The sequence below is a fragment of the Arvicanthis niloticus genome, chromosome 5 (assembly GCF_011762505.2).
Source record: "Arvicanthis niloticus isolate mArvNil1 chromosome 5, mArvNil1.pat.X, whole genome shotgun sequence".
Lineage (NCBI taxonomy): Eukaryota > Metazoa > Chordata > Mammalia > Rodentia > Muridae > Arvicanthis > Arvicanthis niloticus.
In genome coordinates this window covers 6,156,057-6,162,076 of record NC_047662.1, presented here as the reverse complement: position 1 = coordinate 6,162,076, position 6,020 = coordinate 6,156,057, and positions in this window count along the sequence as shown.

Below are 6,020 nucleotides of genomic sequence, written 5' to 3'. Positions count from 1 at the left end.
CTGTGAGCAGAGGAAGGCCGTAGGGGTGACCCTGCTGCCGAGGGTGGCTGGTCTCCCCAGAGCAGGATCTGGCATGGGGGGGGGGATGCAAAGAGACTTCCTGCTGAAGGAAGGGCTGGGAGAGAGCTGCAAAGATGTGAAGTGATGTGTGTTAGTCGGGGAAGACTCTGCATGTCTGCAGTTGCATGGCAAACACCAAGGGGGCCTGAAGATGGGGGTACAGGAAGGAAAGTGGAAGGGATGGGATATTCTTACATCAACATAGAACTGAAGTCTGAGAAAGAGGGGAGGGGAGGAGAGGGGGAGGGTACAAAAGTATAGAGAAAGCCTTGAAGTGTTTGAGAAAAGAGGTCCTAAGCGGGCTACGGGATGTGGTGTCTTCTTTGGTTAGAACGGCAGCAGACAGGATAACAGGGAAAGCTATGGGAATCTGGAGTGGTTGTTATTGCTATATAATAAAGATTCTTCCACATCGAGTTATGCACCTGACAAGAGCAGTCTGACACACGGGAGGCACATGCTGTGACTGAGCCATCCTTTGCCACATGAGGGGCAGAGAACACGGAAGGGCGGACTCTCTGAATGCTGAGGAGTGGTGCTGTCAGAATGGGGAGCTAGGGACTGCGGTACCACTGTGGATTCTGCTCACAGGAACAGTAGCACCAGGAGCCAGGAGAGTCTCGAATCTGAAGGGATGATTCGGGTGCTAAGGTCCTGTTCCCCAGTTGGTTCTTGATCCACCAATAAAGATACTAGTGGCCAATGAGCCTGGGCAGAATAGGTGAGACTTCCGGTTTCTACCCCCCACCCCACCCACACCTACCTGCCCCCAGAAGGAAAACTAGCAGACGAAGAAAAGAGGAAAAATGTTTTCAGCAAGCGTGAGAGGGAGAAAGCCAACCAGCCATGTGAGATCTCGGGTGGACCGGCCATAGGTCACTTTTCCAGGCTGGAATCTGGGGTGTTGAGCTGGAACTGAAGGTGGCTGAGCAACTCAAGTTGACAGCAGATAGAACGTTGAGCTTGGAGTACTGGGAAGGGCACGCTAGCCATGGTAGACTGGAGGCGCCCAAAAGGCAGGTTGAAATTGAACAGCGTGTGTGTGTGTGTGTGTGTGTGTGTGTGTGTGTGTGTGTGTGTGTGTTTCATCCATGAATCCAATATTCTCTGGGATCTGGTAGCTTGGCCTGTTCCCAGAGCATTAAGGCAGGGTAACAAAAGCTACACTCGACATGAATCAACTCCCTGGTTCAAATCTTGACTCTGCCATTAACTATGCAAAATGCCAAGTCACTTAGCTTTTCTGTACTTCAACTAAAAGTGGGACAGACAGAACACATCCCATGTGGCTGCTGCAGGGCCAAATGACTTCATATGCTCGTAGTGTCTAGCTCAGTGATGCAAGTGTTTGGTACTCTGCTGATGTTGACGTGCTTGGGAATAAGTGCTCCTCTCAAGACTGTGCAAACCCACAAGTCAAACACAGAGGAGAGAACACTTACATGAGTGGACGGCAGACTGTGGGAGAGTGCCGATGGTATGGATCCTGGAATATTCCATGTAGCAATCTAGTAGAGTTGGAGACCTTGGCATGAACTCACATATAATTTAAGACTCGGATCTAGAAAGAAACCCAGGAAGTTGCAGGGCTATAAGTCTTTGGTGCATGGGGAATGTGGATACAGGGCCTCATTAGGAATCCCTGGCTGGCCTGGATGGCATTGAACTCAGATCTGCCTGCCTTTGCCTCCTGAGTGTTGGGATTAAATAGGAGCTCTACCATACTCAGTGACCCTTTAAGTTTTGAGCACCACACCGAGTCTGAACTTGGTTATTATGGTAGTCCTGGAGTCTGAGTGTAGCTCAGTGGCAGAGCCTGGCAGATACAAGGCCCTGGGTTCCATCCCCAGCCTTGAAAAAACAATCACGATAACCCTGGTGTTAGAATACCAAGTCCCTAGCAGTTCTGGGCGAGACTGAAGAAGGGAGAGACCAGCTGGTAAACACGGGGCTCCAGGAAAGAGGTGAATGAGAAAGCCAGAAAGGGAGACAAGGAAGTGATGCCGTGGAACACTGAGGCCGCAGGAAGGATCTGAGTGTGATGGGCAGCCCATGGGCAGAGCAGAGGCCCGGGTCTTGTCACACATACAGTCTAAAGAATCACCCCATCCGTCCCACAGAAGAGTTGGGGAGCCCTGGAGGAAGGTAGGCCCCAGAGCTCTTTTGAGATTGGATTCAGACTTCATTTGTGTGAGAGTGAGTTGGGTATTTACAGAAGCTAGGGGTTGCACAGGAACCACAAGGAAAGGGCCAGAGGAAGATGCTCAGTGGATCCACTGACCCCCAAGGGTCACAGTTTGTTGGGGACAAGGGCAGAAGGTAGGCACGTAAGCTAAGGACCACTCCAGAGACAGGAATGATCAGAGTTCTCGATCCCTGCCCTTCAGTCTGAGTGCGTTCTCATCTGCATGAATGACACCTGTGTGGTCAGAGTTAATGACAAATACCCAGAATCCCCAGGTTTGAAGTCAAGATGTTCTGAGGGCTAAGCCAGGCGTGGCTGCACAGCCCTGGAACCCTAGCTTGGAAGGTGAAGGAAGGAGATTAGGAGTTCAGGGTCATCCTTGGCTACATACTGGATTAGCCTGGGACACTTAAGAATCTATCTCCAAAATCCAAAACCAGTCTCCTCCCCTAGAAATGCTACTAGGGTAAATCCAAATGGAACAGGACAGGACTGTGCAAGGGTTCGTCTAGCCCAGTGGTCAGACACATTCAGAGCCGGAATCAGGCCCAGAGTCTCACACACACAGCACTCACACACACAGCACTCACACACACAGCACTCACACACACAGCACTCACACACACAGCACTCACACACACAACACACACACACAGCACACTCACACACACACAGCACACACACACACACACAGCACTCACACAGCACTCACACACACAGCACTCACACACACACAGCACACACACAGCACACACACACACAGCACTCACACACACAGCACTCACACACACACACACACAGCACACACACACAGCACTCACACACACACACACAGCACTCACACACACAGCACTCACACACACACACACACAGCACTCACACACACACACACACAGCACACACACACAGCACTCACACACACACACACACACACACAGCACTCACACACACAGCACTCACACACACAGCACTCACACACACACACACACACACAGCACTCACACACACACACACACACACAGCACACACACACACACACACAGCACTCACACACACAGCACTCACACACACAGCACTCACACATACAGCACTCACACACACACAGCACACACACACACACAGCACTCACACACACAGCACTCACACACACAGCACTCACACACACACACACACACACAGCACTCACACACACAGCACTCACACACACATACCCCTCACTTGCCTTCTACACTTGGTTTTCCTATAAAAAGCCTGACCTAAAAACAAACCAACATCACAGTCTGGCTCCTGAGTCCTCTCTATGACCTTAATCATTCAGCCTGAATCAGGCATTTCCATCATGTCTGAGATTGGTGTCCAAGTGTCTTCTGTGGTGATTTCTGAACCCCAGCAATATGAGCCTCTACACTGACCTCTCTGCTCACTGCACAAAAAGCTTCTCCAACTAAGATTGAAAGCAGCACTAATATATAGGCGTACACACACACACACACACACACACACACACACACACACACACACACACACACGAACTTTAGAAGGCAGTTTGACAATACCACCTTTGAGCAAAACAATAGATTTCCCCCTAGGCCTAAGACCTCTGTGGTAGTTTGAATAAGAATGGCCCCATAGACCCATATATTTGAATGCTCAGTCACCAGGACTGTTTGAAAGGATTAGAAGGATTAGGAAATATAGCCTTGTTGGAGGAAGTGAGTCACTGGGAGTGGGCTTTGAGGTTTTAAAAACCCAAGCCAGGCCCACTATTTCTCTCTGCCCACAGATCAGGATGTAGCTCTCAGCTACTTCTCCAGTGCCTGCCTGAGTGCAGCCATGCTTCCTGCCATGATGATAATGAACTAAACCTCTGCAACTGTAGTCAGCCCCAGTTAAATGTCTTCTCTTATAAGAGTTGCCTTGATCATGGTGTCTCTTTCCAGTAATAGAGCAGCGACTAAGACAACCTCCCTAGCCGTAAGCTTTTGGGCTGGTATACAGAACCAATTCCTTCACTCCGTTTCCTCCCTCCCTTCCGCTCATCCTTTTTCCCACTCTTCTTTCCTCTCCTCCTTCCTTCCTTTCTTTCCTAAAGGATAATTCTGACATGATTATCATTCTGTCTTTCAATATTTTATTGACTTATTAAACACTTGTGTTGTCAGTAGTTATTCTCTTCCTGACAAAGGGGATCAGTCTCTCTCTCTCTCTCTCTCTCTCTCTCTCTCTCTCTCTCTCTCTCTCTCTGAAGCATGGTAAATCTTCTTTCCTCATCTCTGTCTCCTAGCCTTCCTGCAGGAACCTGGAAGTCCCACCTCTTCTTCCTAGCCATTGGATGCTAGCATCTTTATTGATTGATCAAGAACCAATTGGGGAACAGGACCTTCAGCATTCAACTGCAGATTCCCAATCAAAGCAACAGGACCACCCCCTACAATCATATATAAAGACAGGAGGCAGAGACAGGAGAATCCCCAGAAGCTAGCTGCCCCTAATGTAGTACATGCAGCATTAAATAGTAATAGAACAGGTTTCAAACAAGGTAAAAGCCAATAACAGATACCTGAAGTTGTCCTGTGACCTCTTTGTGCATGTTCACAGTCTCTCTCTCTCTCTCTCTCTCTCTCTCTCTCTCTCTCTCTCTCTCTTACACACACACACACATACACACACACACTATGGTGTTTCAAATGACAAGTGTCCCCATGGCTCTGGTATTTGAACACTTGACTCCCAGTTGGTGAAGTAGTTTGGGGAGGTCTGGGTGGTGCAGCTGTCACTGTGCGTGGGCTGTAGCATCATATATCCTTACCCTACCTCTGATTTGCTCCCTCTGCTCCGCGCTTGCCGTTAAGTATGTGAGCTCTCGGCTTCCTGCCCCGGCTGCCTGCCACTTGCTGCCTCCCAGCACTGATAGACTCTTATCTCTCTGAAACCATAACCAAAATAAATTCTCTCTTCTTTAAAGTTGCCTCTGGTCATCGTGTTTTATCACAGCAACAGGAAAAGAACTAATGCACATGGAGAGATAACAAAACACAGAAGGCCCATGAGATGGCTCAGCTGGTAAAGATGCTTGCTATACCAGTCCTGACAATCTGAGTTCAATCCCAGTGACTCACACTGTAGAAGGAGAGAACTGACTCCTGCAAGCTGTCCTCTGACCTCCAGATGTACACTGTGACACGTGCCCACCCCCGCCCAAACACAGCAATAATAATGCTATAATAAATAATAATAATTAATTATAAATATAAAATTATTAAGGTTGCCTTTTTGTCTTGTTTTACAATACCAAGAATGGAATCTAGAATCTTCTACATACTAAGCAGCTGATTGCCACAGAGCCCCCTCCTCAGCCCTTAGTTTGGTTTTTGGTTTTGTTGTTTTGTTTTATATGAAGTCTTACTGTGTCTTCTGAACTAATTTCAAACCCATTGTCCTTCTGTCCCTGACCCCCAAGTGCTGAGACTATAGGTGTTTGCCCCCATGGCCAGAAAAGTCGCACTAAAAAGCAACTGGGTTGCTTTCTCCCACACAGTGAAAGCCTTGTTTCTCAGAACTCATTTGAGGGGACCAACCAGTGCCCTTTCCCCTCCTTGTGGCAACAGGGAGACTGCTGGTTGGGGGTTGTAGGACGCAAAGAGGTATCCACTCTGAGCATGGATGCCACTGGCAAAGCATCAACACATATCTTATCAGCTGCCAAGAAGAATGGTCTCGTGCAGAAAGCCATCAAGGTCCAGAGGGCAAGAGGATCACATGGGAGGCCAGTCTC